Genomic DNA, 20,058 nt, shown 5'->3' with positions numbered 1-20,058 from the left:
ATAATATTCGCGAGAGAACTGAAGCTGGCATATGGAATAATGAGAAAACAATATAAAAAATTACGGTGCGTAGCGTAGCGTTAGATCTATGACGCCATTATAACTAGTGAAACTGAAAAGAGCAAATTTTTCCAATTATCTGTAGGATATAAATAGTAGATGAATCCCTAGAACAATGTTCTTGAATGACAAAAAAAAGCAGGATTGGAAATTATCCTGGTTATAGTGAACCAATGTCTCAATAAATGAGAGGATGAAATAACTCAAAACAAACGAAATTAATTCAGGAACATAATACACATTGATATAAAAGTGGACAAACAAATCAACAGTTGTTGGTTTTCATATATCTGAGTTGATTTCGTTTATTTATCGCCCTTATTCGAAGGCTCACTTATTTGATATCCTCCTACTTAATTTTTGCTGATAATTAGTATATCTGGTCATATTTTGAAGTTTTAATTTTTTTTATACTGTACTTGGAACGGGACCTAACGTTGTCTTTTGAGTACACCTTACAATTTTTAATTTTTTTTCAAACCTAATGTTTCATTTAGAATACACTCTATATCATAAATGATTCATTATATCAGACTTGCACTCTGAATTCATACATAACCTATTGCTTGATTGCAGGTCAAGAAGCGTTCAGTGGATTGTTTTTGCATAGTACTTGAAACAGTACTAACTGTTAACTTTAATGATCCCCTATCAATTTTTATTTGTTTTCAAAATCAATGTTTCATTAAGAATATGCTGTAAATTCAAATATCAGACTTGCACTCCAATATTATGAATTTTCTATTTCTTGATCGCAAGTGAAGGAGCGTTCAGTCTTTTACGCATAGTACTTGAAACAGTACTGTTGTCTTTTCTCTACATCTAACAATTTTCAATTTTTTTCGAAGTTAATATTTCATTTTGAATATAGAGCGCGGGCTGGAGTTACAAATCCTACAAAAGTTTTCATTTTATAGGTTTCTCCTTCTTCCTAAAAATCTGAATGTAGTCATTCAAATTGAAAAGTTTTTTCTTCTAATAGATGTCATATTCAGAATCTCCTTCAGAATGAAAGACCTCGTCAAGCGTTTTCTCAGATTTCCGTTCGACACATACTGCTTTTTTTCTCCAACATCGGAATTTATTTTCTTCACGACTTTTTGGCTATGTTCATCTTGATTACCTTCTCTTCTTGCAGCGTGAGTGTCGGATTTTTTCTGCGGAACTTTTCCTCTTTTTCGTTCTCCTTCACATGACTTCAGAAAATTCCTGATTTGAACTGTTCTCCTCAAGTCAATTTGTTTAGACTTCAATTTTTCCAATCCCATTCTCAAGATCTTCTTTCTGTCCATCTCGTCTTCCACAATGAAAAAAATTTTTATGTATGAAACGATAAAATTCGATAGTATCAAAGTTAAAAAATGTAAACCACAACACAATATTTGCAGCACGAAGCACATTCACAACTGAATACTTTGTACATCTACTCCGCTGTTATATAGCCCCTCTACCATCCCTCCCTAGCACCCCACCACCCAATTGCCCGTTCCGTCGTCTGATTCGATATTAGATTGCTGTGACTTAAAATTTCTATGGAATCAACGTATTACATTCGTTCAATTTAACTGACACACGTCGGACTGTTTGTTGATTTATCCTTAACTTCCTATGACCAATTTTAAAGTGTTACTTTTATTAGTTGTATGATGAGCCTTGAGAAAGGAACAAAATAGTTCCGAAACGTTGGCGAATTCATAAGAGATTGTTTTTCAACCTGTCCAAATTCCTGCGATATTTTACTCATTGTGTTCAATTCATTATTTATGATACCTAAAAAGAACATATAAAATATTTTGTTATTTTGTGATACTTGAGCCTAACACTAAAAATACCTAAAATTATAGAGTGTTTAATATAATTATGAGTTTATGAAACATATGCGAATTTAAATGATAATTGTCCAGAGTATTTTTCTTACAGAAAGAATATACTATTATATATTACTGTTCATTTTTTCAAACGTTTCTGATATTATGAAATGATAAAATATCAACAATTGAAAAGTATAAGTTATCGATACAGATAATAACTATCTGGATAAGCAAGTATTGAAGCGCCTTAGTATTTCAATTCTTAAGTTTGTTTCAAATCTCGCTGCTCCAAACAATATTTCAAAATTAATAATTTCTAGAGAATTCTTTTTCATCATTTACATTCACGTTGTAGATGGTATGCACGTTTTTTCTGAGGAAATAAAAACTATAGAAAGAATGTCCCTGAATAGATTTAACGACTCTGATGTATATGCAGAAATCCATGTAGGTTCCTATATATAAGTACAGAATCGTTATTTTTTATTTTCACCCTAATTTTACGGAGCACTACTATCTACTTCATGAATTTCATTTTCAATGTCTTAACCGAGAAACCGAAAAATTTTGAGTATATAATAATGAATAAATAAATAAATGAATAAATAAATAAATAAATAAATAAATAAATAAATAAATAAATAAATAAATAAATAAATAAATAAATAAATAAATAAATAAATAAATCAATAATAAAAATGAAATATTCTCATATTATAAGAGCTAAAAACTTGGTTTCTTAAAAAACGGCATGGATTCCCCATCGAGTAACATGTGACTCTGGTGACATGACATTGAATTTTCCAAGATTTCCAGCTTTCAGTATGCTTTAACGATAGAATGGTGCAACATTCAGGAATTGTTGTCGAAGTCATAATGTATTTTAAACAGCATATCCACCAAAAAATTCTTTCGTTTCGTACTTTCATCGAAAAAAATTTGTTTAAATGAAAACCTCTATTTTAGTCGAATTATGATCCATCCTATCCTTATTATGCCCAAAATTGACAAGGTATTCCTGGATACGGAATATTCTGCTATCGTTTTTCAAAATGAGGAAGAAGATATTAAAAAAAAAATAACCAATGCAAGTGACATTCAGTAAAGTGAAAATAAAATATCGCCAAAATAATGTCGAAATTAGACATAGTCAAACTTATGCAAGTTTTTGGCCGTCCAACTTCATTTGCTGTTTAGATTAGATATTTTATGATTTCTACGCTGATCCGGCCATCGAAAATATTCAAAATGATTTTGAAAAGGCCGTTTTATAGAAGAAAGTTCTATTTTGAGATGCTGGGGTTCGAACATAAATCGATAATTAATTGCAATATTTCCGAAAAATGCATCAACAATCAAATATCTTATTTCAAAATACTTCAAAGTTCATGCTATACAATTCCTTGTTTTCGCAGGTAGTAATTATGACCAAATCGGTCCGTTGCGGGCGGAAACGTTGAGGGATGGTTTATTGTATTGGTTATACTGTACCTGTGTTATTCTGTACCTGTCACCTAGTCAAAGTAACAAATATTTTACTGTATACTTCAATACGTCAATGGTTTTGAATAGGGTTTTTTTTTTGCTTATCAAGGAATAGTAGTCCCGTAGATCAGTTATGGCACTTTTTTGGTTTCCATGATATTGTTCTGGTTTTTTTTACAGATAAATCCCCTTTGTATTTGTCAAGAGAAATGAGATTTCGATAATTAAGTATGAACGTTGATTTCTATTCTATCTGTCTATTATATTCGTCAATGTAAACTGTTCTTTGTTTCAGGCTCAGGTAATTTCTTTTGAAATTAATTCATTTCAATGAAACATCCTCTACACATCCATATAGCTCATGGAAAACTTCGAAAAACCGAATGAAAAAGTTACTTTCTTCCGTCATGAATTTCTTAAAATGGATTGCTGAAATTTATTAGAGAAAATAACGAAAAATTTTGGTTGCAGTAGCCTTTTTCTTGAGGTCTAAACTGGAATAATAATATTCGCGAGAGAACTGAAGCTGGCATATGGAATAATGAGAAAACAATATAAAAAATTACGGTGCGTAGCGTAGCGTTAGATCTATGACGCCATTATAACTAGTGAAACTGAAAAGAGCAAATTTTTCCAATTATCTGTAGGATATAAATAGAAGATGAATCCCTAGAACAATGTTCTTGAATGACAAAAAAAAGCAGGATTGGAAATTATCCTGGTTATAGTGAACCAATGTCTCAATAAATGAGAGGATGAAATAACTCAAAACAAACGAAATTAATTCAGGAACATAATACACATTGATATAAAAGTGGACAAACAAATCAACAGTTGTTGGTTTTCATATATCTGAGTTGATTTCGTTTATTTATCGCCCTTATTCGAAGGCTCACTTATTTGATATCCTCCTACTTAATTTTTGCTGATAATTAGTATATCTGGTCATATTTTGAAGTTTTAATTTTTTTTATACTTTACTTGGAACGGGACCTAACGTTGTCTTTTGAGTACACCTTACAATTTTTAATTTTTTTTCAAACCTAATGTTTCATTTAGAATACACTCTATATCATAAATGATTCATTATATCAGACTTGCACTCTGAATTCATACATAACCTATTGCTTGATTGCAGGTCAAGAAGCTTTCAGTGGATTGTTTTTGCAAAGTACTTGAAACAGTACTAACTGTTAACTTTAATGATCCCCTATCAATTTTTATTTGTTTTCAAAATCAATGTTTCATTAAGAATATGCTGTAAATTCAAATATCAGACTTGCACTCCAATATTATGAATTTTCTATTTCTTGATCGCAAGTGAAGGAGCGTTCAGTCTTTTACGCATAGTACTTAAAACAGTACTGTTGTCTTTTCTCTACATCTAACAATTTTCAATTTTTTTCGAAGTTAATATTTCATTTTGAATATAGAGCGCGGGCTGGAGTTACAAATCCTACAAAAGTTTTCATTTTATAGGTTTCTCCTTCTTCCTAAAAATCTGAATGTAGTCATTCAAATTGAAAAGTTTGATATTAGGATCTTCTTTTCTTCTAATAGATGTCATATTCAGAATCTCCTTCAGAATGAAAGACCTCGTCAAGCGTTTTCTCAGATTTCCCTTCGACACATACTGCTTTTTTTCTCCAACATCGGAATTTATTTTCTTCACGACTTTTTGGCTATGTTCATCTTGATTACCTTCTCTTCTTGCAGCGTGAGTGTCGGATTTTTTCTGCGGAACTTTTCCTCTTTTTCGTTCTCCTTCACATGACTTCAGAAAATTCCTGATTTGAACTGTTCTCCTCAAGTCAATTTGTTTAGACTTCAATTTTTCCAATCCCATTCTCAAGATCTTCTTTCTGTCCATCTCGTCTTCCACAATGAAAAAAATATTTAAGTATGAAACGATAAAATTCGATAGTATCAAAGTTAAAAAATGTAAACCACAACACAATATTTGCAGCACGAAGCACATTCACAACTGAATACTTTGTACATCTACTCCGCTGTTATATAGCCCCTCTACCATCCCTCCCTAGCACCCCACCACCCAATTGCCCGTTCCGTCGTCTGATTCGATATTAGATTGCTGTGACTTAAAATTTCTATGGAATCAACGTATTACATTCGTTCAATTAACTGACACACGTCGGACTGTTTGTTGATTTATCCTTAACTTCCTATGACCAATTTTAAAGTGTTACTTTTATTAGTTGTATGATGAGCCTTGAGAAAGGAACAAAATAGTTCCGAAACGTTGGCGAATTCATAAGAGATTGTTTTTCAACCTGTCCAAATTCCTGCGATATTTTACTCATTGTGTTCAATTCATTATTTATGATACCTAATAAGAACATATAAAATATTTTGTTATTTTGTGATACTTGAGCCTAACACTAAAAATACCTAAAATTATAGAGTGTTTAATATAATTATGAGTTTATGAAACATATGCGAATTTAAATGATAATTGTCCAGAGTATTTTTCTTACAGAAAGAATATACTATTATATATTACTGTTCATTTTTTCAAACGTTTCTGATATTATGAAATGATAAAATATCAACAATTGAAAAGTATAAGTTATCGATACAGATAATAACTATCTGGATAAGCAAGTATTGAAGCGCATTAGTATTTCAATTCTTAAGTTTGTTTCGAATCTCGCTGCTCCAAACAATATTTCAAAATTAATAATTTCTAGAGAATTCTTTTTCATCATTTACATTCACGTTGTAGATAGTATACACGTTTTTCCTGAGGAAATAAAAACTATAGAAAGAATGTTTCTGAATAGATTTAACGACTCTGATGTATATGCAGAAATCCATGTAGGTTCCTATATATAAGTACAGAATCGTTATTTTTTATTTTCACCCTAATTTTACGGAGCACTACTATCTACTTCATGAATTTCATTTTCAATGTCTTAACCGAGAAACCGAAAAATTTTGAGTATATAATAATGAATAAATAAATAAATAAATAAATAAATAAATAAATAAATCAATAATAAAAATGAAATATTCTTAAAAAACGGCATGGATTCCCCATCGAGTAACATGTGACTCTGGTGACATGACATTGAATTTTCCAAGATTTCCAGCTTTCAGTATGCTTTAACGATAGAATGGTGCAACATTCAGGAATTGTTGTCGAAGTCATAATGTATTTTAAACAGCATATCCACCAAAAAATTCTTTCGTTTCGTACTTTCATCGAAAAAAATTTGTTTAAATGAAAACCTCTATTTTAGTCGAATTATGATCCATCCTATCCTTATTATGCCCAAAATTGACAAGGTATTCCTGGATACGGAATATTCTGCTATCGTTTTTCAAAATGAGGAATTATACGGAAATAACTTGATATTAGTCCGAAAGTCACACTAAAACATTTGTAAGGCCTCACTATCTCCAAAATTTAAGACGAAATTCGGAAATTATATACACGCCCAGTACGAAAAGAAGATATTAAAAAAAAATAACCAATGCAAGTGACATTCAGTAAAGTGAAAATAAAATATCGCCAAAATAATGTCGAAATTAGACATAGTCAAACTTATGCAAGTTTTTGGCCGTCCAACTTCATTTGCTGTTTAGATTAGATATTTTATGATTTCTACGCTGATCCGGCCATCGAAAATATTCAAAATGATTTTGAAAAGGCCGTTTTATAGAAGAAAGTTCTATTTTGAGATGCTGGGGTTCGAACATAAATCGATAATTAATTGCAATATTTCCGAAAAATGCATCAACAATCAAATATCTTATTTCAAAATACTTCAAAGTTCATGCTATACAATTCCTTGTTTTCGCAGGTAGTAATTATGACCAAATCGGTCCGTTGCGGGCGGAAACGTTGAGGGATGGTTTATTGTATTGGTTATACTGTACCTGTGTTATTCTGTACCTGTCACCTAGTCAAAGTAACAAATATTTTACTGTATACTTCAAAACGTCAATGGTTTTGAATAGGGTTTTTTTTGCTTATCAAGAAATAGTAGTCCCGTAGATCAGTTATGGCACTTTTTTGGTTTCCATGATATTGTTCTGGTTTTTTTACAGATAAATCCCCTTTGTATTTGTCAAGAGAAATGAGATTTCGATAATTAAGTATGAACGTTGACTTCTATTCTATCTGTCTATTATATTCGTCAATGTAAACTGTTCTTTGTTTCAGGCTCAGGTAATTTCTTTTGAAATTAATTCATTTTAATGAAACATCCTCTACACATCCATATAGCTCATGGAAAACTTCGAAAAACCGAATAAAAAAGTTACTTTCTTCCATCATGCATTTCTTAAAATGGATTGCTGAAATTTATTAGAGAAAATAACGAAAAATTTTGGTTGCAGTAGCCTTTTTCTTGAGGTTGAAACTGGAATAATAATATTCGCGAGAGTACTGAAGCTGGCATATGGAATAATGAGAAAACAATATAAAAAATTTCGGTGCGTAGCGTAGCGTTAGATCTATGACGCCATTATAACTAGTGAAACTGAAAAGAGCAAATTTTTCCAATTATCTGTAGGATATAAATAGTAGATGAATCCCTAAAACAATGTTCTTGAATGACAAAAAAGAGCAGGATTGGAAATTATCCTGGTTATAGTGAACCAATGTCTCAATAAATGAGAGGATGAAATAACTCAAAACAAACGAAATTAATTCAGGAACATAATACACATTGATATAAGAGTGGACAAACAAATCAACAGTTGTTGGTTTTCATATACCTGAGTTGATTTCGTTTATTTATCGCCCTTATTCGAAGGCTCACTTATTCGATATCCTCCTACTTAATTTTTACTGATAATTAGTATATCTGGTCATATTTTGAATTTCTAATTTTTTTTATACCGTACTTGGAACGGGACCTAACGTTGTCTTTTGAGTACACCTAACAATTTTTAATTTTTTTTCAAACCTAATGTTTCATTTAGAATACACTCTATATCATAAATGATTCATTATATCAGACTTGCACTATGAATTCATACATAATCTATTGCTTGATCGCAGGTCAAGAAGCGTTCAGTGGATTTTTTTTTGCATAGTACTTGAAACAGTACTAACTGTTAACTTTTATGATTCCCTATCAATTTTTATTTGTTTTAAAAATTAATGTTTCATTAAGAATATGCTGTAAATTCAAATATCAGACTTGCACTCCAATATTATGAATTTTCTATTTCTTGATCGCAGGTCAAGGAGCGTTCAGACTTTTACGCATAGAACTTGAAACAGTACTGTTGTCTTTTCTCTACATCTAACAATTTTCAATTTTTTTTGAAGTTGATATTTCATTTTGAATATAGAGCGCGGGCTGGAGTTACAAATCCTACAAAAGTTTTCATTTTATAGGTTTCTCCTTCTTCCTAAAAATCTCAATGTAGTCATTCACATTGAAAAGTTTGATATTAGGATCTTCTTTTCTTCTAATAGATGTCATATTCAGAATCTCTTTCAGAATGAAAGACCTCGTCAAGCGTTTTCTCAGATTTCCGTTCGACACATACTGCTTTTTTTCTCCAACATCGGAATTTATTTTCTTCACGACTTTTTGGCTATGTTCATCTTGATTACCTTCTCTTCTTGCAGCGTGAGTGTCGGATTTTTTCTGCGGAACTTTTCCTCTTTTTCGTTCTCCTACATGTGACTTCGGAAAATTCCTGATTTGAACTGTTCTCCTCAAGTCAATTTGTTTAGATTTCAATTTTTCCAATCCCATTCTCAAGATCTTCTTTCTGTCCATCTCGTCTTCCACAATGAAAAAAATATTTAAGTATGAAACGATAAAATTCGATAGTATCAAAGTTAAAAAATGTAAACCACAACACAATATTTGCAGCACGAAGCACATTCACAACTGAATACTTTGAACATCTACTCCGCTGTTATATAGCCCCTCTACCATCCCTCCCTAGCACCCCACCACCCAATTGCCCGTTCCGTTGTCTGATTCGATATAAGATTGCTGTGACTTAAAATTTCTATGGAATCAACGTATTACATTCGTTCAATTTAACTATCACACGTCGGACTGTTTGTTGATTTATCCTTAACTTCGTATGACCAATTTTAAAGTGTTACTTTTATTAGTTGTATGATGAGCCTTGAGTAAGGAACAAAATAGTTCCGAAACGTTGGCGAATTCATAAGAGATTGTTTTTCAACCTGTCCAAATTCCTGCGATATTTTACTTATTGTGTTCAATCCATTATTTATGATACCTAAAAAGAACATATAAAATGTTTTGTTATTTTGTGATACTTGAGCCTAACACTAAAAATACCTAAAATTATAGAGTGTTTTATATAATTATGAGTTTATGAAACATATGCGAATTTAAATGATAATTGTCCAGAGTATTTTTCTTACAGAAAGAATATACTATATTACTGTTTATTTTTTCAAACGTTTCTGATATTATGAAATGATAAAATATCAACAATTGAAAAGTATAAGTTATCGATACAGATAATAACTATCTGGATAAGCAAGTATTGAAGCGCATTAGTATTTCAATTCTTAAGTTTGTTTCGAATCTCGCTGCTCCAAACAATATTTCAAAATTAATAATTTCTAGAGAATTCTTTTTCATCATTTACATTCACGTTGTAGATAGTATACACGTTTTTCCTGAGGAAATAAAAACTATAGAAAGAATGTTTCTGAATAGATTTAACGACTCTGATGTATATGCAGAAATCCATGTAGGTTCCCATATATAAGTACAGAATCGTTATTTTTTATTTTCACCCTAATTATACGGAGCACTACTATCTACTTCATGAATTTCATTTTCAATGTCTTAACCGGGAAACCGAAAAATTTTGAGTATATAATAATGAATAAATAAATAAATAAATAAATAAAATGAAATATTCTCATATTATAAGAGCTAAAAACTTGGTTTCTTAAGAAACGGCATTGATTCTCCATCGAGTAACATGTGACTCTGGTGACATGACATAGAATTTTCCAAGATTTTCAGCTTTCAGTATGCTTTAACGATAGGAATTTTTGTCGAAGTCATAATGTATTTTTAACAGCATATCCACCAAAAAATTCTTTCGTTTCGTACTTTCATCGAAAAAAATTTGTTTAAATAAAAACCTCTATTTTAGTCGAATTATGATCCATCCTATCCTTACTATGCCCAAAATTGACAAGGTATTCCTGGATACGGAATATTCTGCTATCGTTTTTCAAAATGGGGAATTATACGGAAATAACTTGATATTAGTCCGAAAGTCACACTAAAACAAAATTTAAGACGGAAATCGGAAATTATATTCACGCCCAGTACGAAAAAAAGATATTGAAAAAAAATAACCAATGCAAGTGACATTCAGTAAAGTGAAAATAAAATATCGCCAAAATAATGTCGAAATTAGACATAGTCAAACTTATGCAAGTTTTTGGCCATCCAACTTCATTTGCTGTTTAGATTAGATATTTTATGATTTCTATGCTGATCCGGCTATCGAAAATATTCAAAATGATTTTGAAAAGGCCGTTTTATAGAAAAAAGTTCTATTTTGAGATGCTGGGGTTCGAACATAAATCGATAATTAATTTCAATATTACCGAAAAATGTATCAACAATCAAATATCTTATTTCAAAATACTTCAAAGTTCATGCTATACAATTCCTTGTTTTCGCAGGTAGTAATTATGACCAAATCGGTCCGTTGCGGGCGGAAACGTTGAGGGATGGTCTATTGTATTGGTTATACTGTACCTGTGTTATTCTGTACCTGTCACCTAGTCAAAGTAACAAATATTTTACTGTATACTTCAATACGTCAATGGTTTTGAATAGGGTTTTTTTTGCTTATCAAGAAATAGTAGTCCCGTAGATCAGTTATGGCACTTTTTTGGTTTCCATGATATTGTTCTGGTTTTTTTTACAGATAAATCCCCTTTGTATTTGTCAAGAGAAATGAGATTTCGATAATTAAGTATGAACGTTGACTTCTTTTCTATCTGTCTATTATATTCGTCAATGTAAACTGTTCTTTGTTTCAGGCTCAGGTAATTTATTTTGAAATTAATTCATTTTAATGAAAAATCCTCTACACATCCATATAGCTCATGGAAAACTTCGAAAAACCGAATAAAAAAGTTACTTTCTTCCGTCATGAATTTCTTAAAATGGATTGCTAAAATTTATTAGAGAAAATAACGAAAAATTTTGGTTGCAGTAGCCTTTTTCTTGAGGTTGAAACTGGAATAATAATATTCGCGAGAGTACTGAAGCTGGCATATGGAATAATGAGAAAACAATATAAAAAATTACGGTGCGTAGCGTAGCGTTAGATCTATGACGACATTATAACTTGTGAAACTGAAAAGAGCAAATTTTTCCAATTATCTGTAGGATATAAATAGTAGATGAATCCCTAAAACAATGTTCTTGAATGACAAAAAAAAGCAGGATTGGAAATTATCCTGGTTATAGTGAACCAATGTCTCAATAAATGAGAGGATGAAATAACTCAAAACAAACGAAATTAATTCAGGAACATAATACACATTGATATAAAAGTGGACAAACAAATAAACAGTTGTTGGTTTTCATATATCTGAGTTGATTTCGTTTATTTATCGCCCTTATTCGAAGGCTCACTTATTTGATATCCTCCTACTTAATTTTTACTGATAATTAGTATATCTGGTCATATTTTGAAGTTTTAATTTTTTTTATACCGTACTTGGAACGGGACCTAACATTGTCTTTTGAGTACACCTAACAATTTTTAATTTTTTTTCAAACCTAATGTTTCATTTAGAATACACTCTATATTCATTATATCAGACTTGCACTCTGAATTCATACATAACCTATTGCTTGATTGCAGGTCAAGAAGCGTTCAGTGCATTTTTTTTTGCATAGTACTTGAAACAGTACTAACTGTTAACTTTTATGATTCCCTATCAATTTTTATTTGTTTTAAAAATTAATGTTTCATTAAGAATATGCTGTAAATTCAAATATCAGACTTGCACTCCAATATTATGAATTTTCTATTTCTTGATCGCAGGTCAAGGAGCGTTCAGTCTTTTACGCATAGTATTTAAAACAGTACTGTTGTCTTTTCTCTACATCTAACAATTTTCAATTTTTTTCGAAGTTAATATTTCATTTTGAATATAGAGCGCGGGCTGGAGTTACAAATCCTACAAAAGTTTTCATTTTATAGGTTTCTCCTTCTTCCTAAAAATCTCAATGTAGTCATTCACATTGAAAAGTTTGATATTAGGATCTTCTTTTCTTCTAATAGATGTCATATTCAGAATCTCCTTCAGAATGAAAGACCTCGTCAAGCGTTTTCTCAGATTTCCGTTCGACACATACTGCTTTTTTTCTCCAACATCGGAATTTATTTTCTTCACGACTTTTTGGCTATGTTCATCTTGATTACCTTCTCTTCTTGCAGCGTGAGTGTCGGATTTTTTCTGCGGAACTTTTCCTCTTTTGCGTTCTCCTACTAGTGACTTCAGAAAATTCCTGATTTGAACTGATCTCCTCGAGTCAATTTGTTTAGACTTCAATTTTTCCAATCCCATTCTCAAGATCTTCTTTCTGTCCATCTCGTCTTCCACAATGAAAAAAATATTTAAGTATGAAACGATAAAATTCGATAGTATCAAAGTTAAAAAATGTAAACCACAACACAATATTTGCAGCACGAAGCACATTCACAACTGAATACTTTGTACATCTACTCCGCTGTTATATAGCCCCTCTACCATCCCTCCCTAGCACCCCACCACCCAATTGCCCGTTCCGTCGTCTGATTCGATATTAGATTGCTGTGACTTAAAATTTCTATGGAATAAACGTATTACATTCGTTCAATTTAACTGTCACACGTCGGACTGTTTGTTGATTTATCCTTAACTTCCTATGACCAATTTTAAAGTGTTACTTTTATTAGTTGTATGATGAGCCTTGAGAAAGGAACAAAATAGTTCCGAAACGTTGGCGAATTCATAAGAGATTGTTTTTCAACCTGTCCAAATTCCTGCGATATTTTACTTAATGTGTTCAATCCATTATTTATGATACCTAAAAAGAACATATAAAATATTTTGTTATTTTGTGATACTTGAGCTTAACACTGAAAATACCTAAAATTATAGAGTGTTTTATATAATTATGAGTTTATGAAACATATGCGAATTTAAATGATAATTGTCCAGAGTATTTTTCTTACAGAAAGAATATACTATATTACTGTTTATTTTTTCAAATGTTTCTGATATTATGAAATGATAAAATATCAACAATTGAAAAGTATAAGTTATCGATACAGAATAACTATCTGGTTAAGCAAGTATTGAAGCGCATTAGTATTTCAATTCTTAAGTTTGTTTCAAATCTCGCTGCTCCAAACAATATTTCAAAATTAATAATTTCTAGAGAATTCTTTTTCATCATTTACATTCACGTTGTAGATGGTATACACGTTTTTCCTGAGGAAATGAAAACTATAGAAAGAATGTCCCTGAATAGATTTAACGACTCTGAAGTATATGCAGAAATCCATGTAGGTTCCTATATATAAGTACAGAATCGTTATTTTTTATTTTCACCCTAATTATACGGAGCACTACTATCTACTTCATGAATTTCATTTTCAATGTCTTAACCGGGAAACCAAAAAATTTTGCGTATATAATAATGAATAAATAAATAAATAAATAAATGAATAAATAAAGAAATAAATAAATAAATAAATAAATAAATAAATAAATAATTAAAATGAAATATTCTCATATTATAAGAGCTAAAAACTTGATTTCTCAAAAAACGGCATGGATTCCCCATCGAGTAACATGTGACTCTGGTGACATGACATTGAATTTTCCAAGATTTTGTAACGTACTTTTCACTTTGACGAATTTTCTTTTAAAGAATAAATGAAAATTATAATAGTTACACTGCGAACGGCAGCTGTTCGCCGGAGAACATTGATGGGTGTGAGGTTCTTTTCTTCAACAAATTTTGGGAGGGCGCCAATTAGTTTTTGTTCCGTTTAAAACATTGAATTCATGGCAAACTAATAAAACCACAAATGACAAATAAGAAGATGTTAAAGGTGAATGATGAAGAAAATATTCATAATTAAAATCCAGGTACTTATTTATTTTCCTGATGTTCAGAACAGTATCGGCACTCACTGAGTTCTTACTTAAGGGTTGGTGGAGATGTCAACTTGGGGATGGTGATGGCTTCGGTTTTCACAGCAATTGTTGATTCCAATATTTGGCGAGACGGCAGTACGGCAGCGAAATCGAGAATTTTTTCTTGGATGAACAAAATTACACCCAGTGAAAGAACCCTGATGAACGATTCAAAAGAATTCAGTAAAAATACAACAAATGATCGTTAAACTCACCTTTTAAAAAGGGTTCTCAAAGCACGAAATCTAATTTTTAATCGATATGTGACTAATCAGTAAGATCACTAGTTTTTATTCGGAAACAAATCCCCTTTCGAGATTATGATCGTGGACGTTAGTCTTCATATAGCATCTGACTGAATTCTTCAAGAAATCCGTACGCTTCGCGACAAGTTTTTTATGCAATCTCGAATACACATGCCATCTCCAAACAAACATCTCCCCAATATTAAATCACACATAGGAAACTATAATACCAGTTTATGGATTACAAATGATTTGCGTTTCCTTGTACAGATGGTAGAATATACTAAACACAATGCTGGAGGAATTAATTCATCAAATTCATTCTTTCAATACCTGATTATAATTTTGTAATGCTACACCACCCTCTCCGAACCAAAAAAAAAAATTGTCTTTGAAATGCAATTTTTTTTTTTTTGACTAATTATCGACAAGAATGATTCGTCTATGATGAATATTTTAGAAAAACGTACTTTAAAATATGTACTCAACCAACTAGACTACTTATAATCTAAACGATAATATTGACAACTAACCTAAATAATCCTAACGCCTTATTATCACTATCAGTCTAACTAGTTTGTTTGACTCTATTCCTACTCTAACTAACCTACGGTAACCTATTCTACCTAAATCTATTTTGACTATCCTAACTCAACCTATTCTAAGCTATTTTTGTCCTATTCTTACCTATTTTTGTCCTATTCTAACCTATTTCTGCCCTATTCTAACCTGTTTTTGTCCTATTCTAACCTATTTCTGTCCTATTCTAACCTGTTTTTGTCCTATTCTAACCTATTTCTATTCAAGCTAGCCTATATCTTATGCTATCATAACCTATTCGCTTAACCTACAGCTAAACCTACCTAAGATGTTGGGGGAGTTAATAGACAAATCCTGATCGCGATCAGTTGTCATCCTTTTACGATGAGGGAGGGTATTTTGCATAATAAACGAAAAACAAAATGCAAACGATAGTTCAAATTCAATAAATTCAAAAAAAATCACGAAACGGAAACATCGGAATTAGAACCGAAATAAGGTTTCAGGTCTTTAATATGCCATTTACCATCATGCAACCCTTTTAAATCTTCCAAATAATAACACAAACTCGAAGCTTTCTTATGTACTCTACGCAACACATATTTGGATGCTAACTTCGACGAAAATTTCTTTGTAGCGTCCGATAAAACTTTGTTTCGACGCCAAACCTTCTCTCCTACATTGAAAGAATATTGTTTTCGACGCAAATTATAAGTCCAGGCGTTTCTATCATAAGCTTTATGAAGTCTTTTTTTGATATCATGGAAAATGCTAGCTAACGGTTCAATGTTTTCAGCATAAATATCCCTATTTTCAGGTAGCAATTGAATACCGTCAGTAGACTTTATTTGTCCATAATAATCGCCACTGGTAGGAACGTTTCGTCCAAAATTCAAATAAGCCGGGGTATACCCTGTCACTTCATGTTTGGCGGTGTTTAAAGCAAATGCAATTTTTTGAATATCTTTGTCCCAGTCGCAATGATTTAAGCCTTCGATGTAACAGCGAATAGTTGTCCCTACTGTTTGATTCGTTCTTTCCACGAAATCGCATTGAGGTGAATTAACGGCGGTATACCAAATCTTCTGGACTTTATAAGATTCAGCCAATTTCTTCATAGTGCGGCCGGCAAATTGAGCACCGTTATCCGAAATAATGAATTGTGGAATTCCAAACTTCAGAAACACGTCGGATTCTAAAAATTTAACTATATTCTCAGCTGTCGCTTTTTGCATAGGATGCAGTACAACATATTTAGTGAACCAATCCGCTATAACCAGCAAGAATGTATTGCCCCGTTTAGATCTGGGAAATGGACCCATTAAATCCAAAGCAATGACTTGCCATGGAAAATTTACATTTTTCTCCTTTCCCATCAATCCTAGTCCGGGTTTGTTATAAACTTTTTGAGCTCCACAAATTTTACACTGACGAATGAACTTAAGGATATCGAACATCATTTTAGGCCAATAATAAAGTTCACTGATTCTGGCGAACGTTTTATAAAAACCTAGGTGTCCGCAGGTTGGAGGATCGTGAAATGTTCTTATTATTTCACTGCGCTTGTTATTTGGTATGACGGTTTTCCACTCGGAAATATTTGACTGAACCGGAACATTAGATGGAACAAGTTTATAAAGAATGTTATCTTCAACCTTCCACTGTGGATATTTCTGAGGTTCATTTTTGATTTTAAGACGCATATTACGATACCAATTATCCAAGTTTTCTTCACTAATTGATATAAGACATACTTCACTGGACTCATGAATACGACTAATGGTGAAAGGACGATCGAAATCAGGGGAGGTTAGTATGGGCGAAGCTACCAAAGCTTCTTTTATCTTAAGAAATGCCTCCTCGGCTTGAGGGGTCCATTCGATAGCTTGACGTTTTCTTTTACCCTTTATCAAATCGTTAATTGGAGATATTAAGGTGGAAAAATCTCTAATGAAACTTCGGTACCAAGAACACATTCCGATGAATCTTTTGATTTGCGTAGTGGTATTCGGGCGAGGAAAATTTACCATACACGAAATTTCATCAGGATCAGTTTTCAGACCATGACCGTCAACAACATATCCTAAGTACTTTATAGAATTTCGAAAGAAATGACATTTATCCCTAGCACCCCACCACCCAATTGCTCGTTCCGTCGTCTGATTCGATATTAGATTGCTGTGACTTGATTCTATGGAATCAACGTATTACATTCGTTCAATTTAACTGTCACACGTCGGACTGTTTGTTGATTTATCCTTAACTTCCTATGACCAATTTTAAAGTGTTACTTTTATCAGTTGTATGATGAGCCTTGAGAAAGGAACAAAATAGTTCCGAAACGTTGGCGAATTCATAAGAGATTGTTTTTCAACCTGTCCAAATTCCTGCGATATTTTACTTATTGTGTTCAATCCATTATTTATGATACCTAAAAAGAACATATAAAATATTTTGTTATTTTGTGATACTTGAGCCTAACACTAAAAATACCTGAAATTATGGAGTGTTTTATATAATTATGAGATTATGAAACATATGCGAATTTAAATGATAATTGTCCAGAGTATTTTTCTTACAGAAAGAATATACTATATTACTGTTTATTTTTTCAAACGTTTCTGATATTATGAAATGATAAAATATTAACAATTGAAAAGTATAAGTTATCGATACAGATAATAACTGAAGAAAGATAGCAGGAATTTGGACACTTATTATTCAAAAATTTTATTCAAAATTTGCAATTCAACCTAGATACTACATAACGGAATAGAGCGTGCATGACTATATCAGTAAATGATGGGCTCTCCGGTTGAATTTCGCAATTCCGTTAATGAAGTTGTATGTGGACGATACACTTCTTCTTGTACCGAAATCACAGATAGAAACAACAGTGTGTGTTCAATTCCTATCATCAGAAAATAAGATTCACCCTTGAAATGAAAAAAGATTGCAGCATTCCATTTTTGGACCTACTTATTGTAAGGGAAAACAATAAACTTATCACCAACTGGTATACCAAGCCTACACATTCGGGCAGATGTATTAACTACTTGTCTAACCACAGTTATAGCCAAAAGAGAAATGTGGCGTTCAATCTGGTCAACAGAGCTGTATCACTCAGCAATGAGAGGTTCATACCACAAAATTTAGATAAGGTCACGAAAATATTACGAAGGAACAACTATCCACTTCACTACATCAAGACCATAATTAACGAGTACAAAAGAAAACAACAACGGGAGTATGTCACACCGGGATTGGAAGAGCCTTCAGCCAGTAATGATAACAGTGTTAGGAGGTTCACAAGACTAGTTATGTATCCTGGGCTGTCATACCAGATAAACAGGGTGTTTCGGGAGCACAATGTGACAGCTGCCTTTTACAATAAGATCAATGTAAAGAAGAGATTCTTCACCAAGCTCAAAGACGACACCCCCATCCTAAAACAATCAGAGGTGATATACAAGATTCCGTGTGGTGACTGCGAGAGATGTTATGTGGGCCAAACCAAGCAGTTGCTCCAGGACAGAATCAGACAACACCAAAATGACGTAAACAAGAGGGATAAAAGTACACAGAGGACAGCACTAGCCACACATGCAATAGTGAATTCACATAGTATTTACTTCTCGAATGTTTCCATATTGGACAAAGAATCAGGCTATAATAGAAGACTCATTAGTGAAATGATACACATACAAAGACAGTGCACGGTGAATTTTAGAGAGGACACGCAAGACTTAAGCTCGGTGTACCATAGCCTCATAGCTAACATGTAGTTTTGCTCGGTTTGTTAACAACTTTGTGCAATGTTCTGTTTGTTTTATCTTAGCATAGATGGCGTTGACAGCTGTGACATACCACTAACCCAGAGAAAAAAAGAAAAAGAAAATGTATTCTGTGTTAGTCCCCTTTTTAACCTCGACTCTTATAATAGTCTTCAAATTTACCCATGTAACAGAACTCAACAAAAAATCTTTCTAGATCAACAATTTTGTGACAATATCTGGCGAATGTCCAACTTATTTTTCTCATGTTTGACGATTCAAAAATTTCTTCTTTAAATAGAATAAAATAAGGTGAGTGCTTTGTCATGGCTTTCGTCTCCTATGTTAAACGTTAAGGTTTACTTGTTTCCCACAGCCTTGAGAAAGGAGAAATGCTTCTCCGAAACGTCGGCAAATTTTGAATAAAATTTTTGAATAATAAGTGTCCAAATTCCTGCTATCTTTCTTCAGTTATTATCTGTATCGATAACTTATACTTTTCAATTGTTAATATTTGATCATTTCATAATATCAGAAACGTTTGAAAAAATAAACAGTATTATAGTATATTCTTTCTGTAAGAAAAATACTCTGGACAATTATCATTTAAATTCGCATATGTTTCATAATCTCATAATTATATAAAACACTCCATAATTTCAGGTATTTTTAGTGTTAGGCTCAAGTATCACAAAATAACAAAATATTTTATATGTTCTTTTTAGGTATCATAAATAATGGATTGAACACAATAAGTAAAATATCGCAGGAATTTGGACAGGTTGAAAAACAATCTCTTATGAATTCGCCAACGTTTCGGAACTATTTTGTTCCTTTCTCAAGGCTCATCATACAACTAATAAAAGTAACACTTTAAAATTGGTCATAGGAAGTTAAGGATAAATCAACAAACAGTCCGACGTGTGACAGTTAAATTGAAC

Source organism: Coccinella septempunctata, chromosome 9 (assembly GCF_907165205.1).
Source record: "Coccinella septempunctata chromosome 9, icCocSept1.1, whole genome shotgun sequence".
NCBI lineage: Eukaryota > Metazoa > Arthropoda > Insecta > Coleoptera > Coccinellidae > Coccinella > Coccinella septempunctata.
Note: the sequence above shows the minus strand (reverse complement) of the source record.